Source organism: Sciurus vulgaris (assembly GCF_902686455.1).
Source record: "Sciurus vulgaris genome assembly, chromosome: 8".
In the NCBI taxonomy this organism is placed as follows: Eukaryota; Metazoa; Chordata; class Mammalia; order Rodentia; family Sciuridae; genus Sciurus; species Sciurus vulgaris.
Window position 1 is genome coordinate 3305660 of NC_136468.1, and position 24904 is coordinate 3330563.

General features: G+C 48.4%; 1 protein-coding gene across 6 annotated transcripts in view; it reads right to left on the reverse strand.

The window, feature by feature from the left end:
• Positions 1 to 24904, reverse strand: part of DPP6 (dipeptidyl peptidase like 6) — a 934588-nt gene that overhangs the window by 49376 nt on the left and 860308 nt on the right. The gene's annotated exons all lie outside the window — the stretch shown is intronic.

Consider the following 24904-nt stretch of genomic DNA (forward strand, 5'->3'; position numbering starts at 1 on the left):
TGCGGGCTGAGCTGCCCCAGAGTCCACGTGCCAGAAACCTGATCCCCACGTGCGGGTAGGGGTGGTGGCCTGCAGGCGGTGAGGTCTGTTCCCTGAGGAGATCAGTGCCCTACCGCAGGAGTAGGTGGCTACAAAATTGAGGTGGGCCTCTCTCCCTTTCTCCCACGTGATGCTTCTGCTACAGAGGCTGCAGCAGGAGGCCCTCGGGGCAGATGTGGCCCTTGATCTTGGGCTTCCCAGCCTTCAGAAGGCTCAGCCAAATTCATTCTATTCCCTGTGAATTGCCTGATCTGTGGTATTCTGCTAGAGCAGCCCCTCGGAACAGGACCTGTCCCATGTCAGCCCAGCTCACTGCTGCTCAAGTGGACAGGCTCCAGTGGTCATCTGTGAGGGCTTGTGAGCCTGGACAGCTCCTGACTCCCTCCGAGCCAGTGCTCCTGCTGGCGTCTGTCTGCCCCCTGCCCCTGCTGGGTGAGCACTGGCGACTTGGTAAGATAATCAACATGTAACTATCAGGTCCTTACTAATATGATTGTCAGCGTTACTGATGACAGAATGGCTTACAAAGGAGGACATCATTCGATGTTCAGGGCATGTATATAATGGAAAGAAAGTTGCATTCTGAGATGCAGGCTACCGAGTGAAATGTCAGCATGCCACAATCTGAAGATTCATGACCATTTTGAAACAGGTATTAGCAACATATTTATTGGGAGGAGAGCTGGAGACATCCAAACCTCTGCAGCATCAACAAGCCTAGGAGAAACTCTTTTAGGTTTTCCCCATAAATTGCAATTATGATGTTTAGCATAATTATCTTCATAAAATAAATACAGCAGTCCTTGACTTGGATGGTAGGACTTACGGTTAATTGACTTCATGATGGTGCAAAGGTGATGTGCATCCAGAGGAAGCCATCATTTGAATTTGGGTGCTGTTCCTTTCCTGGCTAACCACGTGTGGTAAGATCCTCCCCTGCCACACTGGGCAGCAGCAGGGGCCACCCTCAGCCACGGGTCCTCGAGGGGACAGTGACTCTCTGCAGAGTGCTGTGTGGCCAAGTGCCCGTGAGTCAGGAGGCAGGTGCTAAATACAGCCAGTTAGAATCTATTAGCAAAAGCAAAAAGTTCCCTGTGGAGAGGAATCATCTAAGCAGGGTTATTTCTTTTTTTAAATCTGACTTCTTATTTTCTTCAGGCAACATTTTCGTTTTTAGAAAACTCTGAAAATTCTTTGGAGGGTAAGATTTTTTCCTTTTTCCAATAGCTATAACTTGAAGGGAGGGGAGGGCATTGCCCCTGGAGGCTGGTGACTGTCACGGTTGGCTAGCTTTCTCAGGTACACAGTGTACTTACTTTTTAAAAAATTTGCATTATTTTTTAAAAAGGTTTTACAGCATGTTCAAATGTACAGGGGGTGCAAGCCCAGCACCAAGAAGTGCAGCATCTATGTGTGGACCTGGCCTGACACCCTCTTCCCCAAAGGCTCCCAGGGCTGCATGACCCCACGCAGGCTGTCCCTGCAAGTCCAGGACAGCACCACTGCACTGGGAAGCTAACGCTGAGGCACTGCAAGGCAAGTCACACACCCATCGTGTACTACTGATTGTCCCAATAATACCCCCGGCAAGGGGGGCATCTGGAAGTTCAGGCTCTGTTGGGAAAAGGGGGGACTCATAAACATTGCTACTGGAGCCCCAGCCCAAGGCCAGCTGGGTGTTCACTCCAGTTTCCTGCCTTCCCAGATTTCTACCTTCCAGCAGTGAGAGACTGTCTCCTGTTATCATTAACATCCTCCCTTATTGGATCTATCTCCCAGCATGAGTCGTGTCAGCCTCCCCTAACCCGCCTGTTCATGCTTGGGCTGGGCCCCCACACCTGGCTGCCTCCCTGCTGATGCCCTCCTCACCTGCCCAGGTCTGGCCCCCTAGGTACCCCCAAAGGGGAGATGGATGCTCTTGTCGACGGACCCTGCTCAGTTGCCCATGCTGGGCAGGGCACCTACTCTGTCCTGGTCCAGTTAAAGGCTTTAGGACAGAGGCAGGAGGACTGGCGAGGAAAGAAACAGTAGGGGAGGGAGGAGGGAAGAGAAGAGAAGAGAGAAGGCTAGGGAAGGGGAGACCAGGAACAGAGGAAATAAAGGAAAGAAGAGGAAGAGCTGAATTAAGATGTCAGCACCCGGTGGGTACCCTCAAGTGTGACGGGAGGGTGGACTCAGTGTGGCTTTTACATCTCTGGAACAGCTGGTTAAAAACAGCATCCATTACCATTCTAAGTGGCAATGAGTGACACAAGCCAACGCTTCCCGTCAACATGGCTTGAAGGATGGGCTGAGGAATGACTGTCCGTGGGTTCTCGCGGGGCACACCCGTCTAGTCCCCCTCTGCTGACTTACAGCTACACACCAGCGACCTCTGAAACGTGCCCAGCGTGCTGTATTCTCACTGGGCAGCTCTCCAGCGCCATCTAAAGCTTCTTCTGGGAAACGAAGTAAATGGTCGAAGCAATTTCAACCTTTTGCCAGGTGTCTCTGCTCCTCTGCTCTGAACGTCACTGTTTTAAGCACATCGAGGATCCTGTTTCACCTACATTAAGAGGAAAGGCTGTGGGCCTCTTGGCCCCCATCTCCTGAGCAACAGTGCCCCGGGTGGGGAGTTTTGGCCTTCCTGTAGCTCACTTTCCAAGCCTCCCACCTTCCCCTCCATTTTGGCTTTGTGGTTGTGGAGTGAAAGTGGAAAAGACAGCGCCGTATTTGACTTAAAACTCCATTGATCATTCAGAAAGCCTTTGGATATTGGTGGAGAAATGGACACCGATAGCCTGTGGATCTCCATTAGTGCACCAGATAATGACCACTGAACCCAGTCCATCCAATAATGACCACCGATTCTATGAAATACAGACCAGGCAAGAGCAATGCATCAGATATTGACTTCTGAAATCAATCCATTAAACAATGACTGCAGAAGCCAGACCCTCAGATAACAACCACGGAGAACAATCCATCACGTAACCACTGCTGGACTCAAGCCCATCAGTGACACTGAACAGCAGTTCAACAATGAGACAGTCAGGAAGACAACAGGACTCTGGTCCAGGGAATCAGGGTTACAGAGGAAAATGTCAACATCTCATCTTTTCAGGAGTGTTTTAGTTGTGGGGTGTCAACAAGAATGGACCTCTAATTTAACTTCTAGAGAGGAAAGGATCAGCACAGGAAGACAGGAACTTTCTCTAGAGTTCAGCCAACACTCCTCTACAGTTGCTTAAACACCTTTTCTATGTATAAAACTCTGTTTCTATTTGTAGGCATCAAATATTGATTAAACTCTTACACTGTGTTAAGGATGCATGGACTGGAACCATTCACCATCACCATGACTAGCTGTCGCCCGTGTTCTTGTCTGTTACATAAGGGTGAACTTGTCACTGTGAGTCCCTGTTGACTGATTCCTGTATAGTGATTCGCTGTGGAATATAAGTCTCCCAGTGGTAGGAAAAATGGTTGAAATCAGTCTTCTCTGTCTCGTCTGAATGTGAGGCACCCCAATTTCTGAAGCTAGGTAACTGGTGTTTATGAAGCCTAGGTCTCATGAGAATAAGCAAGACCTAGATCTTAGTTGTCTACCTTCTCCCTGGTAAATCTCCTACCTTTTAGGTAGATTACATGGAGGAGATTTTGCTCCTCCACGTACTTTGTGCCAAGACGTGACCTCCATGACCAGTTAGAGCACTGGCCAGGACACAACGGAGCAGAGTGGGTTGCAGAATACCAGCCTGGTGGTCACGGAATTGGGGACCAGGTGCTGACTGAACATTAAGGAGCTGTGGGCTTGGGCTATGTCATTCCAAGTTCTGTGCCCAGTCTCCTCCACGAGGAAGTGATGACGGTAGAGTTCGCAATCACCACAAGCCCATCCCTAGTGGTGGTCTCTCTTCAGTGTCCATGCTAGTGACCAAGAGTGTGAGGAAGGAAAGAGCTTCCCTAGACATCACTGGTACTGATGGACAGCTAGCAGAGAGACAAGGGTCTTTTGTGTTTGAAGACAATTTATGTAAACGATGTGGGAGCAATCAATGAACATGAGCCCTGTTTTACTCCACTGTCCTGTTCAGCTAGAAACCATGGGTAAATAGATGAAAATGTTTCCACAGACAAGTGCAGAAAGTGAGTCCCAAGTGTCCAGGGCTGTCCCTGAGACACTGACCGGTCCACTTTTCTAATGCTCCCGGCTCCTGGAGCTTTGCCTATTTCCCCATGACCTATTTATCAACAGGACAGAAACCACAAAAATCCTCTTTGGCAATCCTGAATCTTGCTTCTGGGAGACACCACAGACTGGTCACCTGAGGACCAGGTGTGGCCTGCAAACATTTCATGTACTTGAAAGGAATATTTTTCATACTTCAATTGCTTGCCAACATTTAATTAATATGAATTTTGAGTTTCTGTTGAAATAACGGGAGATCCAAAATCTGGCCATTTCTGAGTGGCCACCACACAGGACCCATGAGAGCATTCCCTTCAGACATAGGCGTTCCCCAGCACCTGACTTGCACCCTCTGAATCATGCAGGGGTCTTGCCTGCCCCGCTCCTTCCCTGCCCATAAGCACTTACACTCACTGTTTTCCCGAGCAGGAGTGGGCAAGTGGGGACTCGGCTGGAAAAGAATCAGGTGGCTCCCCTCTGTCTTCCTCTCTGATTCATGTCAATAACACAGTTTGGGGTGGACTCTATGCTCTTAGCTAAAGCAGAAAACTCATTAAGAGCTTAGAGGTGCCTGTAATACAAGCTACTCAGGAGGATAAGGCAAGAGGATCGCAAGTTCAAAGTCAGCCTCAGCAACTTTGCAAGGACCTAAGCAACTTAGCAAGTCCCTGTCTCAAAATAAAAAAAATTAAAAGGGCTGGGGATGTTCCTCAGTGATAGAGCACCCCTGGGTTCAATCACCAGTAACCAAAAGAAAAAGGGAAAACAAAACAAAACAAAAATAAAAGCGAGTAGGCACCTCCAATCTCATGCTTGCGATTCAACGGTCCCTGGCAATCAGATAACATCCTCTGATTGACGGTGATCCTCACCTTGATTGGATTAAGAAATGCTGAAGGTTAAGGCGCTTCGGGTGTGTCAGTGAGGGTGTGTCTAGGAATGATTGGCATGTGGGACTGAAATGGAGCCACTTCCCAAGTGGGGCAGCACCATCCAATAGGCTGGAGACTTGGATGGAATAAAAGTTGGAAGGACAAGGAAGCAGCAGGAGATGCAGGCTCCATCCTTCTTGGACGGGTTCCTGATTGCTGCTGTGATCGCCTAAGGATATCAGACTCGCTCCTTCACTCTTCCAAGGCTGACTCCGCTAGTGATTGTCCAGGGAGTGTCCAGAAGCCTGTCTCAGACTGGGGTAGCACTGGTGACTCCTCTTGCTTGGAGGCATCAGCATCCTGGACTGCACAGCTCTCCGGCCTGCAGACAGCCACGGTAGACTACCCAGCCTCTGGTCGGGTAAGCCAATCTAGTAAGTCCCCTATTTAATCAGACTTCCTGTTCACTCAGTTCCTCGGGAAACCCTGACTCATACATTGAGTAAAAACTCGGCCCACTCTCAGCTGCAGGAGTAAGAGCTACGCAGAGCTTAGATCGCTGACCTCGGCATGCGCGGCAGCACTGGCTGGGGTGAAAGCCCCCGTGGTGGGCACGGCCTCCGACACGTCTGAGAAGCAGCCTCCCACCAGCAAGGCTGCGGGGGAGAGTGCAGCAGGCTTTGCCGTGAGTGGCTGATAGTGACAGCCTGCAACACAGCGAATACCACAAAACTCACGGAATTCTGACTTCATGATCCAATAGAGTTTGGGTATAGCTCAGAATATGTTGTCATTACTTATTAAAATAAGTCCCCCTGCATGCAGCCAGAGCCATGGTCACTTAGAGAAGGGGCCAAACTGACCAGGATTTGGGGATAGTCCCTATGGTCACTCAGTTGAGTCAGTGTCTAAATAAAACCATCATGAGCTCTTACGTGGTCAACGATCCCAGTCATTGAGACCAAAAAGTCCAAAAGTGTCCTCCCCAGACATCCCTGCCGCTGGCCACCTGTTTTCTGTGTGAAGAGCCCTGGGGTGGGGTGGCACTGCAGCAGTCACTGCCCATCCATTACCCACACGCCCCGGGCACATGAGGACACCGCGACTCTCAGCTGCTTCTTCATGTGAAGGGAACATGGCTCCCCAAAACTTTCCCACAGGCCCAGAAGCAAGAGAAGCCATGTGGAGTCTGCCCACAGGCCCTGGCAAGCGCGTTCCAACTGAGCTGATTCGTGTTACAGAGGCGGCTTGAAACTCAGTGTGTGGTGGAGACAGGGCCTCACTGCGTTGCTTAGGGCCTTGCTAAGTTGCTGAGGCCGGCCCTGAACCTGAGATCCCCCTGGCTCAGCCTCCTGACTTGTTGGGATTACAGACATGCCTCCAAACCAGGCAATTGTGGAAACTTAATCCCTAAAGCAACAACGTTGAGAGGGGGGACTTTCACCATGGCGAGAAACCAAGAAAGCAGACAGGCAGCTACTCACAAGGTGGGTGAATAAAGGCGGGGACTATACTGGAATTTAAAACTGGCCATTCAAGCAGATTGGGGCGTCAGGAGGTTGGAAATGATAAAATAAGGAAGAAATCCCAGCACCACAGCCACTGCTACGGCCAGAGGCACCAGCCAGAGCCGTCTCTCTGGGAGCCAAGTGGAGGGATAAGGGAATTAAAGGAAGCCGCGTTTTTAGGAGGCCTTAGGCATGTCTGGGTACAGAGAATTTAGAGATCAAAGACACTGCCCGACTAAACTGAAAGGCACGCTGCACAGTAGCCTTGTGTGGGAAGGAAGCGTGTCTTGGCCAGCTGTGCTTGAAGGACAGAGTAAGGAAATTTTGCAGCCACTGCACAGGGGCAGGCAGGTGAGGGACTTCAGTTTGGCCCAAAATACAGGCACAGGGAACACACAGCACGACATAGAGCGTGCTTAAGTGACCAGGAGAAAATCAAATGCGGAGAGAGGTTTACGCAGGGGACAACTGCTGCAGGAAACCCACCCATCTCCCCCTGCATCCCCCTCCAATCCAACAGCTTGCAGGACTGGCTGGGAGAGACGTATCTGGGCAGGAACTCGGAAGGTGGGGGAGGGAGAAATTGTTTGGAGACTGAACCCAAGACCAGGAAACATGGGGTCTGCAGGTGACACAGGGGACTAAAAATGGGGCCCTCCACTACACAAGCGGCACCCTGGGGAGATCCTTGGAGTACCATCATTAAGCATGGACCACACTACTGGTCCCTGAAGGTGCGCTGATTAAAAATCTCCAGACCAACTGGCCTTCGGAGAAGAGCCTGGAGCCCACCTAAGCCTAAACCCAGGAACTCCGCCCATAGGACCACCTCGCTGACTCCAGCAATCCAGGGCTGGAGCATCACTCTCCAGAAGACCCCACCCGACACTGCTGAGAAGAGAAGCTGAGGCTCTTCTGAACTCCAGCAGAAAGAACTCTTTAACTTTCCATCAGGATTTTCTTTTCTTTTCTTTTATTCTTTTTCACTGTTTAATTGCTACCTTAAGTGTACATGGACATTTATAGTTTCCTATTCTTTCTACTTCTCATCTCTAGCATTTCTGAAGCCAGTTATTTTACATGGAGTATTTCTTTTTGTTAAGTAGGATGTTTGATTAGTATGTTTTAGTTCTGTTTAGTATTCTTCTAATTTTATTTTTAAATTTTTAAAGATTTTACTATATATATATGTTTTTTTCTCCTGTTTCCCTTGGTTCTCTTTTCTTCTGCTAATAGCCCATCTCTATTGTTCACTTTCACTCTTCCTTTAATCTTTTACTTCTCTTGTCTCCCCTTCTCCCTCATAACCATCACATCCTAAATCCCTTCTGTTCTCCCCCTGACCACCATTTGAAAATGTTAACCCCTTTGCAAACTTACTGTTTTTATTACAGGCAATAACTGATCATATCATCTCTGTTTACTGTGATAATTAACATTGTAGACATCATGGTAGGAATCATTTGGTTTAATGTGGGATATTGTTTGCACTGGTTGTTGTTTGTCTCCCCCAAACAGTGAGGTACTAGAAACCTTCAGGGACACTGTAAGTCCACAAGACAGAAACTCTACTGCCTCAGATTCACACTGTTAGATGGGTAGGCACACAAACAACATGAAAAAGCAAGGGAACAAATTGCTCCAAGCAAACCCAATACTCCAATAACAGACTCTATCAACACCATAGTGGAAGAAATGTCAAAGAAGGAGTTTAGAATATACATAGTTAAACTGATCGGAGAAGTAAAGGATGATGTAAGAGCAAATATAGGTAGCAAAATATCACTTCAATAAAGAGAGAGTCTGAAAAACAAACAGAAATCCTTGAAATGAAGGAAACAATAAACCAAATTAAAAGTTCAATAGAAAGCCTCACTTGGAAGACAGAACCTCAGGAAATGACAAAATATATAATCTTGAAAAGAGAGTTGACCATGGAGAGAAGATGTTAAGAAACTGTGAACAGAACTTCCAAGAAATATGGGATAACATAAAAAGACCAAATTTAAGATTTATCGGGCTAGATGAAGACATGAAGATTCAAACCAGAGGAATGCACAATCTTTTCAACAAAATAACAGAAAATTTTCCAAATCTAAAGAATGAAATGGAAAATCAAATACAAGAGGCTTATAGGACCTCAAATGTGCAAAATTACAACAGACCCACATTGAGGCACATTATGGTGAAAATGCCTAGCATACAGAAGGATAGAATTTTAAAGGCTGCCAGAGAAAAATATTTGATTATATATTGGGGGAAAACAATTTGGATCTCAGCTGATTTCTCAACCCAGATCTTCAAAGCTAGGAGCCCTGGAAGAAAATGGATGCCAACCCAAAATCTTATATCCAGAAAAATTAAGCTTCAAATTTGAATATGAAATTAAAACCTTCCATGATAAACAAAAATTTAAAAAATTCACAACTAGAAAGCCTGTTCTTCAGAATATTCTCAACAAAATATTCCATGAAGGTGAAATGAAAAAAAAAGTGAAAACCAGCAGAGAAGAACTACACTAAAGGAATAGTCAATCAAAGAGAACTAATTCAAATTAAAAACTAGAAATAAACCAAAATAACCAGGAAAACAAATCATATCTCAATAACAACCTTGAACATTAATGACCTAAATTCATCAATCAAAAGACATAGACTGGCAGATTGGGTTAAAAAACAAGATCCAACAATATGCTGTCTCCAAGAGACTCACCTCATAGGCAAAGACATCCACAGACTGAAGGTAAAAGGATGGGAGAAAACAGCATTCACATGGATCACGTAAACAAGCAGGGGTTTCTCTCCTCGTATCAGATAAAGTTGACTATGAGCTGAAGTTAATCAGAAGAGACAAAGAAGGACATTTCATACTGCTTAAGGGAATTACACATCAACAAGACATAACAATTGTAAAGATCTATGCCTCAAACAATGGCGCATCTACATACCTCAGACAAACTCTTCTCAACTTTAAGATTCAAATAGTTCACAACACAATAACACTGGATGACTTTAACACACCTCTCTCACTACTGGATAGATCTTCCAAACAAAACATAAACAAAGAAACTACAGAATTAAATAATAGAATCAATAATTTAGACTTAACAGACATATATCTAATATTTTATCTATCAATGAGTGAATGTACTTTCTTCTTGGGAGCACATGGATCCTTCTCTAAAATAGACCATATCTTATGCCATAAAGCAACTCTTAGCAAATACAAAAAAGTAGAGATAATACTCTGCATTATAATGGAATTAAATTCGAATAAAAAATAGAAGCACTCTAATACCTGGAGACTAAATATATGCTATTAAAGGATGAATGGATAACAGAAGACATCAGGGGTGAAATAAAAAATACTTAGAGAAAATGAGAATGCTGATACAACATATCAAAATCTCTGGGACACTATGAAGAAGATGCTAAGAGGAAATTTCACCTCATTGAGCTCATTCATTAAAAGAATAGAAAATCAACAACAACAACAAAAAAAGACCTAACATTACAGCCCATGGAAAAAGAAGAACAAATCAACACCAAAAGCAGTAGAAGACAGGAAATAATTAAAATCAGAGCTGAAATCAATGAAATTGAAACAAAAGAAACAATTTTAAAAATTGACAAAACAAAAAATTGGTTCTTTGAAAAAAACAAATAAAATTGATAAACCCTTAACTATGCTAATGAAGAGAAAGAGAGAAAATTCAAATTACTAAAGTATGTGATGAAAAACAAAATATCATGTCAGAGAATACTGATGTACAGAAGATAAATAGAAATTATTTTGAAAATTTATACTCCAATAAAATAGAAAATCTTGAAGACATTGACAAATTTCTTGAGACATACGATCTTCCCAAACTGAACCAGGAGTACGTACACAATTTGAACAGATCAATCTCACACAATGAAAAAGAAGATGCCATTAAAAGCCTACCAACTAAGAAAAACCCAGGACCAGACGGATTCTCAGCCAAGTTCTACGAGCCCTTCAAAGAAGATTATCACCAGTCCTTCTCAAATTATGAAATAGAAAAGGAAGGAACCCTTTCAAACTCATTCCATGAAACTGGTATCACTCTGATACCAAAACCTAACAAAGACCCATCAAGGAAAGAAAACTTCAGAGCAATATCCCTGAAGAACATAGATGCAAAAATTCTCAATAAAATTATGGCAAATCACATACAAAAACATATTTACAAGATAGTGCACCAGGATCAAGTGCGGTTCATCCCAGTGATGCAAGACTAGTTCCACATACAGAAACCAATAAACGTAATACCTCACATCAATAGACTTAAAGAAATAATCCTACGATCATCTCAATAGATGCGGGAAAAGCATTTGACAAAGTATAGCACCCCTTGATGTTCAAAACACTAGAAAAACTAGGGATAGTAAGAACATACCCCAACATTGTAAAAGCTACCTAGGCTAAGTCCAAGGACATCATTCTAAATGGAGAAAAATTGAAAGCATTCCTTTTAAGAACTGGAACAAGACAGGGATGTCCTCTTTCACCACTTCTATTCAACATCTCCTTGAAACTCTAGCCAGAGCAATTAGAGAGGAGAAAGAAATTCAAGAGATATGAACAGGAAAAGAAGAACTCTATTACTATTTGAGAAATGATTCTATGTTAGAAGATTCAAAAAATTCCACCAGAAACATTATAGAACTAATAAATGAATTCAGCAAAGTAGCAGGATATAAATTTACACACATAAATCAAATTATTCCTATATATCAGTGATGAATTCACTGAAGGAGAAATTAGGAAAACTACCCCATTTAAAATAGCCTCAAAAAATAAAATATTTGGAAATCAATCTATAAATATAAGTATTTGGGAAAGACCTCTACAATGAAACAGAACACTAAAGAAAGGAATTGAAAAAGACCTTTGAAGAAGGAAAGATCCATGCTCTTGGATAGGGTGATTAACATCGTCAAAATGGCCATACTGCCAAAAGCATTATACAGATTTAAGAAATTTCTATTAAAATTCCAATGACATTCTTCATAGAACTAGAAAAAGCAATCATGAAATTCATTTGGAAAAATAAGAGACCCAGAATTGCCAAAGCAATCCTTAGCAAGAAAAATGAGGCAGGAGGCCTCATAATACCAGACCTTAAATTATTCTACAGAGCCATAGTGAAAACACTGGATGGTATTGGCACCCAAACAGACACACAGACCAATGGTACCAAACAGGAGACATGGAGACAAGCCCACATAAATGCAGTTATCTCATACTAGACAGAGGCATCAAAAATGTACATTGGAGAGGAGATAGTCTCTTCAACACTGGGAACACTGGAAATCTATATGTGGCCAAATGAAATTAAACACCTGTCTCTCACCCTGCACAAAAATCAACTCAAAGTGGATCAAAGACTTAGGAATTAGACCAGTGACCCTGCACCCTGTAGGCCCAAATCTCCACCATGTAGGTCTAAGATCTGACTTTCTTAAAAAGACTCCTAAAGCACAAAAAGAAAAATCAAGAATCAATAATTGGGATGGATTCAAACTAAAAAGCTTCTTCAGAGCAAAGGAAACAATCAAGCATGTGAGGAGAGAGCCTACAGAATGGGAAAAAATCTTTACCATACTCACCTCTAATAGAGCATTATTCTTCAGGATATATAAAGAACTCAAAAAACTTAACACCAAAAAAAAAATAAATAACCCTATCAATAAATGGGCAAAGGAACTGAACAGACACTTCACAGAAGAAGAAATACAATTGATCAACAAATATATGAAAAAATGTTCAACATCTCTAGCAATTAGAGAAATGCAAGTCAAAACTACACTGAGAGTCCTTCTCACTCCAGTCAGAAGGGCAATTATCAAGAATATCAGCAACAATAAATGCTAGTGAAGATGTGGGGAAAAGGTACAGTCATACATCGTTGGTGGGACTGCACATTGGTACAACCACTCTGGGAAGCAGTATGGAGATTCCTCAGAAAATTGAAATGGAACCACCATTTGACCCAGTTATCCCACTCCTTGGCATATACCCAAAGGACTTAAAATCAGCATATTATAGCAACATGGCCACATCAATGTTTATAGCAGCTCAATTCATAATAGTTAAGGAACCAACCTGAATGTCCTTCAACAGATGAATGGATAAAGAAAGTGTGGTACATATACACAGTGGAGTATTACTCAACTTTAAAGAAGAATGAAATACTGCATAGAAAATGGATGGAACTGGAGACTCTGTTGCTAAGTGAAATAATCTAATCCCCCAAAACCAAAGGCCAAATGCCCTCTCTGATATGTGGATACTGACTCACAATAAGCGTGGGGACAGGATAGGACAGTGTTGAAAAGGGAGAAGGGATGGGAATAGGAAAAACAGTAAAATGAATGGGCTGTAACTCTCCTATGTTCACATATGAGCACATGAGCAGTGTAACTCCACATCATGCACAGTCACAAGAATGGGAAGTTATACTCCATGTGTCAATTTGTCAAAATACATTCTACTGCCACGTATAACTAAAACGAATAAAAATTTTTTAAAAAGAAACTACAGTGTTTTATTTTTATTGCTTTTGACCCTCTTTCTTTGATTCCAACATCCCTATTTAAAAAATCAGATCAATGTTTGTAGCTCCACATCTTAGAAGCATACTTTTGTGAATGATAAGAACTAATGTTTGAAAGACGATTTTGGCCTCCTACATCAGAGAGGGAGATTCGATAACACCCGAAGATCGGCAGAGCATTAGCTTCTTCCCCAGGAAGTTGCAGGGCATGTTGGCCCCAAGCACAGGATCAGAAGTGCCTGTGACTCAGGGGCACGGCGTGCCGGGCGCTATTCCGGGGCGGGACAGCAGCGTTAGGGTCCGAGCTCCTGCAGGGCCAACCCCTGAGTGGGAGGACAGGTGCCCAAGCACAAGAGGCAGGAAGGAGGCATGCTGGGGAAGCTGAGGGGTGAGGGATGGAGGGCCACACCTGTGCCCTCAGGTGCCACAGAGGCGCTGTGAGCAGAGGCGGGGGTAGGGGGCACTGTGGCTGGCAGTGTTCTGTAAGGTCCTAATGGTTTGGGCCAGTCCCAAGGTCCACAGGGGAAGGGGACAGTGTCAGGCACGTGGCTGGAGCCCAGTGGAGTTTCTTGCACCAATGCAACCAATGCTCAGTCTCTGCTGATTGACTGAGTGATCCCTCGAATTCAGGCGAGTGTTTGCCAGTATCTCTTGGTTTACCTTCCCCTTTTCTCTCACCAGTCTCTCCTTCTGGAGCCTCTAGAAGCAGATGGCAGGCCTTTGTTCTATTAGTCACGCTCCCAGGTTTTCTTCGAATTTCCATCTTTGTCCAATTCTGTGGTCTTGTGGGCTGCATTTCCTAGGTTATTCTTTGTCATTATTTTGCCCAACCGAGAGATGAAAGGAGATGACAAGGAACATAATGAACATGGCTTTACTGCTCTACTCAGGCAATAGCCAGGATGTTTCTGGGGAAACTGGGGCATACGACCGCCAAATCTATTCAGTTCCTATGAACTTTAAAACAATAACTTTGGCAAATACTTTATGTCCGGAGCAGTCAGTGCATTTCTTTTTTCAGAGCCACCTGCTCTTGTTTCATAAAGGTGACACTTTCCAGAATCTCTGAGGATATTTGCAGTCAGACTTCCTGCAGCAGGTAGAAGTGATCTTTAAAATGTTCCTCCAGGCTGGTGCGGTATAAGCCCAGAGACTCAAGAGGCCAAGACAGAAGGATCACCAAGTTCAAGCCAGTCTGGACACATTAGTAAGGTCCAGTCTCAAAATAAAAAGGGCTGGGGATGTAGTTCAGTGGTAAATGCTTGCCCATGTGCAAGACCTTGGGTTCAGCCCCCAATTCTGAAAAAAGAGAAGCCTCTGCAGGATTCCCCCTCTGACATCCGGTGTGAGCCCCTGTTCACAGTCCTCAGGTGCATCGGCAGCTTGGGGCTGACTACTTCCACGCTGAAGGGGGCCTCCAGGTGAGGAATCCCCAGCTCCCTGCAGATCGCGACACCGGGATTCTGGGTAGAGGTGGCCATGGCTGTGGCCACCTGAGGTGGGCCCCCCTGCTGTGGCCCACTGTCCACTCTGGATCCCCCAGGCCGAGTCTGCTCACGTCTAGGTGTGCGGGTGGGAGGCAGCAGTTCAGAGAGCAGCAGGCGGCGCCTGCACAGCCCTGCCCGGCACCCCTCCAGCTCCGATCCGCTCCGGCTCCCAGCTGAGCCTCTCTGCTCTCCAGGGGGTTCCACACTCTCGATTCTGAGAAGACAGCCACTTCCTAAGCTTGAATTTGCCAATTGTCTGACACATCTTCGTCTCGGGCTTTCACTTTTGTGTGATGATTTTTATTTACTTCTCAAAACGCTTCCAAGTTCCGGTTTGCTGGTCCCTCTTCCACGGTGGCCCACGGGTACCATTGTTTTTATTTTCATATTTCTCCCATCGATTGACAGCACGGAGGGGAGGACTGCTTGGGAAGCTGTTTTGAACAGAAATGTACTTTAGGAAGCACAACCTGGTCTCAATCAGCCAGGAGTAAGTGAGTCGTCTGCTGGGAGACTTCAGGGCGAGGTGAGCAGTAGCGTGAGGGCCTTTATCACCCAGAGTGAGCAGGAACAAAGGGGACGGAAGGTTCTAGAGGCTTCCCTGATGGCACTGGGTGCCGTCATTGTTCATGGACATTTCGAGGGCACAGCCTCTCCTCTTGCAGGAGGCACACTGTCACAAGTACCAACGAGCGACATGCCCAGCAATGGGGACGTGCCAGGAGGACGGGGAAGTCCCTTTTCCCCAGGACACATCTGCCTGGAGTTACGGGAAGCAGTGTGACTCCTGCTGGAGGGGTTCCTTGGGGCTTGGCCGCATTTGCCCTTGTGTGACATCTGCCAAAACCTTCGTGACACTTAGGCCAGTGATGTGACCTGCCTTGAGAATCCCCTCCCAGCTCTTGGTACATGCAGCCTCAGAGGGAATCACTCCAAGTGTCCCAGCGACCGAGCAGATGTTCTCACTGCCGAGCACACCGGCCGTGCCCCAGGAGCCCCGCCTGCTTCTGAACATCCACCTGGACAAATGCAGATTACAAGGGCAGCTGAGGTCAAAGTCTTGGAAACGTGGCTGAGAGACACCTAGAGGGTTAGGTGGCTTAGCCAACCAGACCAATCAGCTTCCAATTTGCTGCTGGGAATTGGTACATCCTGTCTTTGGGAGCCAGTGACACAGTTTGACCAGAGGACGCTGGCTGTGTGGAGTTTTCCTACCCTGGGGCCGCAGGAGTCAGCAGCAGTCATGGACCAGAAGCAGACTGCGTGCCACCTTGGGTCGGATGAGGAGCGCATGCCTGCTTGCCTGTGGTTTCAGGGCACTGCAGGAGGCTGTGCAGCCTGGACACGGGCCACTCTGCAGCATCGTGGGGGTTTCTTCCACCTGACCTGGAAGCTCTGTGACAGACAGTGGAGCCCTTTGATCGGAAGCCCCGGGAGAATTCTAGAGTGGTGACCTCCATTCCGTCTCAGTGCCTGTCTCCTCGTGGCCTGTGGCCCTTCCCATCCCAGTTACCCACAGCGCTTTAGGACATCAGCCCCTGTAGAAAATACTCTGCCTTTCAGTGGTATGAGGTGAGTTGAGGATGCATCTCAACCCCCAAAGGTAGTCCACCTCAGACAAGATGGGGGAAACATCATTGAGGAGCACTCATTTGTTCTCAGGGGTCTGCATCAGAGGTGACAGATGCATGGCATGTGGCTGCCTGACTTCCCTACTGCCAGGTGGAAGACATCAACACCTGACCTCTGTGACCTTCTCAACATCACCAATGGACACCTCATGGCCTCCAGGACATTACCACCCAACCTCTAGTGAACTCCGTTCTCACTGGCCTGACCCATGGCAGCGTGGCCATTGACTGACCTCCACTCAAGGCAGGAAGTTCCTTAATGTACACTTCCCCCCAGCAAGTTAGTTCCCCATGGAGCTGATGTGCACGGCAGCTGGGAGCACTCGACCCGGGAGCAGAGGCACGCGGCAAGGGCACAGGAAGAGCACAGGCTGAGAGTGAAGAGAAGCCTGGAAAATCTGGCTACTTTGTAGCTTCTGCAGAGAACCATCCGCAGGCACCCTGATGTGCATGCTCCTGAAGCCACAGGCTCCTCCTGTCCATACCTAAGAGATGGCTGATTTAGTGTCCTGTGGCTCTGGTCCCCTCTGGAACTTCTAGCCTGCCAGCATGTGCACGGGACCCAGGGATTCCACATGAGCTCGTGAGGAGCAAGAACACCATTCACATTTGGAACTCCACGTGAGTGAGGGCACTCGGCAGACTTGGCGGGAGTTAGCCATCTCCAGCCTCAGCCCAACCTCTGCAGGCCAAGGCAGCAACAAGATGTCCCAGACATCCTCAGTCGATGACTAAGGTGATGACGAAGGTGACAACATCAATGCCACAATAGTAAGTGGGTCCACACTCCCAAGCACTCGCCCAGTGGATGCCTGGTGACCGCCTCTACCTTAGGTATCCTCCCAGGAGCCTCACGGGACAGCAATGCCATTCCCCTGGGTTTCAGGGTGAGGACACGAGTAGTCAGCAAGGTTAACCAAGGTCACACAGGTAGTAAATGGCAGAGCGCAGTTATTCTGGCCAGGTCTGCCAGTCCTTCCCCAGAGCTCTCCAGGATTATGACTTCTCTCTCAATTTTGTGGACGGCATCACGGTGATAGAGGGTCTAAGAATATTTCATACTAGGAAAAACAACAATTAGGACAGATCCACTTTATTTTAAGCTGGTTAATACTTTGTTTCAATTCAACTTCAAGATGGAGACGCTTGTCTTAATGCAGTAGCCGCTAAATCCCTGGTCAAGCACCTTAGGATAGGGCGGGAAGCGGCTCCTCAGCCACAATTTAACACCGAGAGTGGGGGTGCGAAGGCCGAGGCCCAGCAGGCACCTCCCCACCCACGGCAGAAGGAAACGCAGTGGTCTGTTCTTGGCTCCAGGGAAAGATCGTCTTTAAAACCATGAAAATGTCTCAGCACGGAGGAGCAAAGGCCTGATTCAAAGGCAGGTCCCATTTCCTCAAGGCGTCTAGACATTTCTTAGAAACAGGACTGATTGAGTTCTTTTAACAAACTTGAAGGAAAATCCGGTATTTGGAATTGTTTGAAGAGAAAAATCTGATTTTCTAAACAAAAACTACAACTGAAGTTACGTCCATGGGACCGTTTGATTCCACTGTACTGGGGCTTGAAGGCTGGATTCAGGGGAGGCAAAAACCGTCCCTGACTTTCATGGTGCCACACGACTGAGCAGTAATTCTGCTTTGTGACGTGGAGAAGCATTCCTGGAGTCAATCCAAACTGCAGCTGCTCCTTTTCCTCCAAGATGCCACTGTCATGGCCCCAAGACATGGTTCCGTGCGTCCTCCCTGGGCCCTCTCACCCCTTCCAGGACGTGAAAGGTGAAGCCAGTAAAGGCGCCCCCGGCACACAGGCTAACAGGGCCTCCTTCACCAGCCATCCTAGAAAACATCAAGTACGGCTCCTTCAAGAGGAAATACGAGTCTCGGAAGGTGTTTGATTGTGTCCCCCAAAAGATATGTTGAAGTCCTAACCTCTGGTCCCCTTGAATCGACCTTATGTGGAGGACTGCAGACGTGACCAGGTTAAGTGGAGGTCGTGCTGGACCAGGGGGTCCTAATCCAGCGACTGGGGCCCTCCTGAGAACATGCAGTTGTGGACTTAGACACATGGTGGCGAGGCCATGTGAAGACAGGCAGAGGCTAACATGACCACCTGTAAGTCCAGGACTGCCTGGGGCAGCAACCCCAGAAGCTCAGGATCCAACCTGTTCAGAGGCTGCTTCCAGATTTCTACCTCCTAAAACTATGGGAGAATGTTCCTGTTGTAAACCACCCAGTTTGTGGTGGCTCCTTATGGTGGACCCAGGAGATGAATTCAGATGGGTACTTGTCCTTTAAGGCAGAAGTGGACTTCTGCAGGACCGGAAGGTGATGTCGTAGCATTGTGGGGGACAGCTCAGGCTTCTCCCACTCTGGTGACCTAGTCATCCGATAGCTGGGAGCTGGGTTCCCACCACAGCATCCATCTGGGGAGAACCCACAGACAATCCCAGCCTTCCTGGGCATCTCCCTCCTGGGAAGGGCGTTAAAGTCAGCTGAGCCATGGAAAGCCTTTGAAGAGCGCACAGGAGTAGACCAGGCAGTCCCAAGTGCGGGAGTGGGGAGCGCGATGTTGGGTAAAGGATCACAAACAGGAATACAGAGATCAACTATCATACAGCAAGAAATGTACTCTTCAACGGAGAGGAGCTGGACACAGAGAAGGTATTTCTGTTACTACCACCTCACAGGTCATTGGCAAGACCACTCATGCATATGCACCAAAGCCACCGGGTACGCCCAGGAAAACCATTATAGAAACCTTCCTAGTACAACATTTTGGATGCAGCCGGCTTCATTAGACCACAGAGAGCTGGAAAGAGCCCCGAATCTCTACAATGGATACACGTGTTAGGGTTTGGATCTGGAATGGCCCTGAAGGCTCATGTTTCATTGAAGGCCTGGTCCGCAGTGCAGCCAGGTTCAGAGGTGGGCTCTTGGGAGTACTTGGGTCATGAGGGCTCTGACCTCAGCAGTGGGTTGATCCATTGATGGCGTCACAGCTGATGGCATTACTGGGAGGTAGTGGAGAGTGGAGACCATAGGAGGCAGGGTGACGTGGAGGAAGCAGGTCACTGGGGGCGTGCCCCTGAAGGGCCTATCATGTCCCTGGCTTATCCCCCCTCTCTCTGCTGATTCCTGGCTGCCATGAGCTGAGCAGCTTTCCTCTCCCACACCCTTCTGCTCTGCCTCACTCAGGCCCAAAACAATGAAGCCAGCCAACCATGGACCAATGCCTCTGAAGCCAGGCGCCAACTCAAGTCTTTCTCCTCCTAATTGATCCTCTCAAGAATTCTGTTACAGAGATGAACACCTGACAGGTACCACATGGGAAAGCTTCCAGAAGGTTCCAGTGAGTCTGGTTTAGAAGGGATACCTAGGGCTGGGGATACAGCTCAGTTGGCAGAGTGCTTGCCTTGTAAGCATAAGGCCCTGGGTTCAATCCCCAGCACTGCCAAAAAAAAAAAAAAAAAAAAAAAAGGGGATCCCTATATATAAATATTGTCACTGACAGATGGGATCTGGCTAGGTGGCGAGTAGATTTAAGCATGACAAGCATTTCTGAGCCTTCTTATTCCTATTTCAAACTATTTTAATGTAACTGTGCCAAATATAAAAAAAAAATTTTATATTTGTACCAACAATGAAAAATTTAAAAATTAAGAATTTTAAAGAAGCAAAAACATGTCAAACCTGGAGAAACTAGAGGAGAAAAGTCAATGACAAACAAGAGAAAGTGCATGAGGGCGAGGCTCAACGGAACCCTCCAATGGGGCCGAGAGGCGGGAAGAGCTGTAGAATAAGTGCACGGTGGAGGCCAATGCGCCACGGGACCAATGAAACAAACAGTGACTGTGAACAGCGGGTGAGCTACGCTCGCTGACTGCAGTGGACCGACTGACCGCCCCAAAAGTCATATGCTGAAATCCTGACCCCCGAGGTGATGAGGATGGACCTCCTGAGTGGGGTGAGAGCCCTCTGACCTTCTTCTGCCGCACGGGGTTCTCCTGGTGTCAAGCTGGCAGCCTGAAACAAGAAGGAGGCCCTCACCAGAGCCCCCCATGCTGGTACCCAGACCTTGGACTTCCAGCCTCCAGAACTGCAAGAAATAGACTCTGCTCTTCACGGTCACCCAGTCTGTGGTGTTCAGTTATAGCAACCTGAGATGATACACTCAAGAGGACAGAGTTCAGTGCTAAACGTTGCAGTGCAGCTACAGGGACAGGTCAACAGCAGGCAAATGACCAGCCTGTCCCCATGGGAGGGCTGCAGAAAGGCAGGGGGAATGACTGTCTGGAAGATTTTTCTGGGGTGTCGCGGTTTCATGATTTGTACACCTGCTAACAGGATGCCCGTCCCTTGTGTCCCAATGTGTGTGAAGCTACGTGTGTCCCCTCTGTTTGGCCTCCCGGTTTGGCTGGTTGGTCTCCACCTAGCTAAGTCCTCTGTCATCTCTGCCTATGCTCAGCAAACTCACGACCGGCCACATCGTGGGTGGGGCGGTTGTGGACGTGGAAGCATTTACATGCCCGACTGATTCACTGTCACTGCCAACGTACGTCACCTCTGCCAGGAGGAGGGACGTTTCCGGTTCTCACGGCCTTTGGGAGGCTGAGACCTGCGAATGACGGAGAATGCCGGGGCAGGGAGGAGAACAGGCTCCAGGACCAGGAGCGGGAAGCCATTTCTGTCCAAGGTTTCCTAGAGTCTCTCAGAGTAGCTTTGTGTGTGACGGAGAAAAATGGAAAGGGGTGTTTAACAATTGCTGCTTGGGCTGCACATTTGGGTCCATTTCAATTTTTACCAAGAAATGTGGGGAAAAGTAAGATTACCTAAACTATCTTTGGCTCTAGGATTGGGCTTCTCCACCGCCGACGTCCTCCAGACTGGCCGAACAAGCACTCCACCGAGGCCTGGCCTCAGGCTGGGCCTCCTGGGCTCTGCCCCCCAGGCCCCTCTAAGTGCTGCCTCTCCCGGGAGCTGCCCTCCACCCTGCTCCCCAGCAGCAGCCCCACACAAGCCCACTGGACAGACGGCCTTCTCCTTGAAGTCCGTGGCCGTGGGTGCTGCCCCTCAAGGCCGCCCCCTGACCGCGGCCAGGGCTCAGCTTCAGGCTGCCGAGCTAGCTCTCTCGGGGCCACGTCCAGCTGCACGGAGCTCGTGCTGTCACCTCCTCCTGGAGTCTGTGGCATTTGTGAAGTTGTGCCTTCTTTCAAGTTCCCTTTAAAAGGGGGGGTTGTCATTAGGTCGGCGGGGATTGTATTCTCTGGTCATTCAAGTTACTTTAGCCAAAGGGAAATTACTCTGTGCAATTTTACTTAATTAGGGGCTAGGAGGGAGGCCTGCAGGAGGCCCTGAGCTCACCCCCAGCACCCCCGCCCACTCACACTCACACACACTCACACACACACACTCACACACACATAACACACAACACACACACTCAGAACACACACCACACACACACTCACACACAACACACACCACACACACTCATACATTCACACACACTCACACATTCACACACACAACACACACACTCACACACACATTCACACACACACATTCACACACACTCATACATTCACACACACTCACACATTCACACACACAACACACACACTCACACACACATTCACACACACAACACATACACACACATTCACACACACACTCACACAAAACACACACTCACATACACACACAACACACAACACACATACTCACACATTCACACACACACTCTCACACACATGCTCACACACACACACTCACACACACATTCACTCACACACACCACACATGCTCACACACACACACAAACACACATTCACACACACACTCACACATGTTCACACACACATTCACACACAACACACACACTCACACATTCACACACACACTCACACAACACACACTCACACACAACACACACACACTCACACAACACACTCACACACACAACACACAAACTCACACATTCACACACACACTCACACAACACACACACACAACACACACACCCACACATTCACACACACACTCACAGATGTACACACAATTTAAAGAGTGATTTTGAAGAGAAGAGGGCTGGTTTATGTTTGTGTTTAAGATAAAGCAACAGGTTAACTATTCAAAGATTTCTAAACAGTCCAGAAAATCCTGAGGCAATGACTCCAAGATCACTGAAGATTTTAGCTTTCTTTTCTCCAGTGCTGGGGTTGAACCCTGGGCCTGAGCGTGCTGGGCAAGCGAGCTGCTTCCCCTGCTGAGCTACCTCTCCAGCCCTTCAGCTTCCTAATAAAGTGGAGGTGGGTGAGGCTGGAGTAGGCGCTCTGCGGTCTAGTCCTGCTGTTCCTGTCCCGTGCACCTGCTTGGCAGCCGTGGGTCCTGGCGCGTGTGGGGCAGGCCCTCCTGTCTGGGATGAGCTTGGGCAGGCTCCCTGTGACTGGGTCAACTGTGCGCCTGACCCACTGTGGCATGTTCCTTCTTTTCTCTTTCTCCATGATTACAACAAGAAGTCATTTCCCCACACGGATCGACTGAGGACCCCTGCACAAGTGACCCTACAAATACCACATGTCCCCATACAGGTTAGGACAAAACCCAAAGGTCTGCAGCTTCACTGGAGGTATTAGTTAGCTTTCTTTTCTGTGACAAAATATCTGAGATCAAACAACTTAAGTGGAGGAAAGGTTCATCTTGGCTCATGGTTTCAGAACTTTCAGACCACGGTCTGTGGGCCCCCTGGTGTCTGGGCCTGGGGGAGGCAGAACATCAGAGTGGGAGCATGTGGGAGCGAGGCTGCTGGGCTTCTGGAGGCTGAGGAGGAGGGAGGGAGACGGAGAGAAGGGATCTCACATCCCCTTGCAGGGCACGCCCCAGGACCTCACTTCCTCCCACTAGACCCCCCTCCTAACGGCTCCACCACCTCCCGACAGTGCCAAGGGCTGGTGACCCGGCCTCGGCACGTGGTCTTGGGGGGATATTTAAGACCCAAACTTGAGCCCTGGACACCAGCACTCAGATAACCGCTCTGCCTCTGCACACCTGCAAACCGCCGGCAGCACAGGGCCACTGTCAGAGCCACCATATGAGATGCTGGCACTTCCCTGCCCAGGTTCAGGGCCACAGATCTGCCCTGTCGACTTCAACCCAGGGCTGGGGCCCATGGAAACCACAGCGGCAGGCGGCCGGTTGTAGAATGGGGCCAACCTGGCTACACCTAGGCTTGGACATGGCAGAGAGCGGTGACCTCTGAAGGGAAGAGAAGGGCCTGGCAGCACACAGGTGCTGGATTCTCTGACAGATCCCACAGGAGCAAACGTCAGGACCCCGAGTCCAAGGATGACAAGGCCACACCGCCTGCCTCCAGGTCCCGAGTCCTCCGGCTGACCTGAGGCGAGCACATATTTAAACCCCCTCTGGCAAGTGCCCCCTGCCCTCTTCTGAAGCTCTTCAGCTTACTCGCCTTAAACCCTGACCTGTGTTCCAAGCCATTCCTCTTCTGGGGAGAGACTTGGGGCCTCAGACCAAGGCTCCTCCTCAGGTTTCTGTGGCTCCAGGGGTCCGCTTGCCACATTCCCATCTCTGTGCCTTTTAACCCTCGGAGTGGCCACAGTTGCTAGTCGAGGCAGCTCGTGCTGAGGGACCCAGAGGCCCAGGCGCTGGTCCTCCCTGTGCCGCTGACTCACCAGGAGTCGGGATCCTCGACTTCTGGCCTCGGCTTGCCGTCTGACAGATGAGGGCCCGCTGGGCCTTGAGTTCCTTCCTCCTGGAACATCCCCTGGGTTAGATGCTCCATGGTCTGCTTCCCGGGAGGCAAGGACAGGGGACTGCGATGGTTAATTGGAGTTGTCAACCAGACTGGATTAAGGGACGGCTAGGAAACGGCTGTGACGGAGAGCCTTCCGGTGTGTCTAGGAAGGTGTTTCCAGAGATGACTGGCATGTGGGGCAGCACACCGAGGGGCAGGACTGTCCACAGGCTGGGGCCCAGATGGAACAGAAAGCAAATGCCTTTGCTGGAAGGCGAGCTGGAGTCCTCCTGAGCAGGTGTGTCCACGGCGTCTGCCATGGCCTGGGGACGTGCCTCCAGCTCCTTCGCTCCCCCAACATGGCCTCTCCACAGTGGTTTTCAGGGGGGCCACTCAAACCCGGCCCTCTTGTGCTGAGGTTCCAGCTTCTTGACTGAGCACTACTGGCTCCTCAGCTGTCTAGACTGCAGACAGGCATTGTGGGACTGGCCAGCTTCTGATCCTGCAAGCCAGTCTCCGGAACCCCCTTTTACAATCAGACACAACCATATTCCATGGGTTCTGTTCCTCCAGAGAACTCTGGCTAATCTGGGGAGTTTCCGGGCCTGGGGAGGGGGTAATGCATTTCAGAAACCAGGCCCTGGAAGCCTGCCCCTCATCTTGGCACAACGTGGTAGGTGGAGCTGGTGAGCAGAGGCTTCAGCAGCAACTCAGGGCTCTAGACGAGCTGATGGGAAGGGGTGCGGTCACAAGGTGCTCACTACCGCCTGTCAGGTGCTGCTTGGCACCCTGTCTGCGACTTCAGGACGAAGCTCAAGCGGGGTGCCCTGCACCGGGCCCCCCGCCCACAGGCGTGTTGAG